We start from the raw sequence: 687 nt of genomic DNA on the forward strand, positions 1-687 counted from the left end.
GTGAAGGCAGAGGTGGATAATAAAAAATCAAAGAAAGAAAAGAAAAAAGGGGTTTGCGATACCCATATTTTCAGAAAGACATTGGAGACATTTTTCGTTAAGAGGAAATGGCCCGAAGCCACAACATGAAAATGAAAAGGGTGTACTACTACTTTTATGGATGAGGAAAGAAAAAAAGAAAAACTTATTTATCTTATCCATTATTCTTCTCTTTTGTACGACACTTGAGGTTTTTTTTTTCTTCTATTTTTTTTTACTTTTATCTGTGTGTGTTCTTTTTTTTAATAATTTCATTACATGCTTTTCCTGTTGTCTGTGTGTTTGCAGAAACCGGGGCTGTTCTGCTCACTGACGGTGTACATCTCTTTCTAGTGCACACAGATGTGCGTGTGCAGTAATTTAATATACATAAACTAGGACCGTGGGGTATTGTGTGTGTTCTTGGAGACTCTCTTTGTGGGCCTGGGCTTGCACTGTGATGATAATGATGAACTGTTTTTTGCAGTGGGAAAACAAAGAAAGAAATAATAATAACAGATGAATTTATATTTATAATTGCGTAAATATACACATATAGACTTACACCCATAGTTGGTATATATTTCTATGTTTACCTGGTAAATTGGGCTAATGGTTAATATCTTTTTTTTTGCTTGGGCCCTCTGTGCTTTCTCCTACACTATGGTG

This window comes from Trypanosoma theileri (assembly GCF_002087225.1).
Source record: "Trypanosoma theileri isolate Edinburgh chromosome Unknown TM35_Tth_104_V1, whole genome shotgun sequence".
NCBI lineage: Eukaryota > Euglenozoa > Kinetoplastea > Trypanosomatida > Trypanosomatidae > Trypanosoma > Trypanosoma theileri.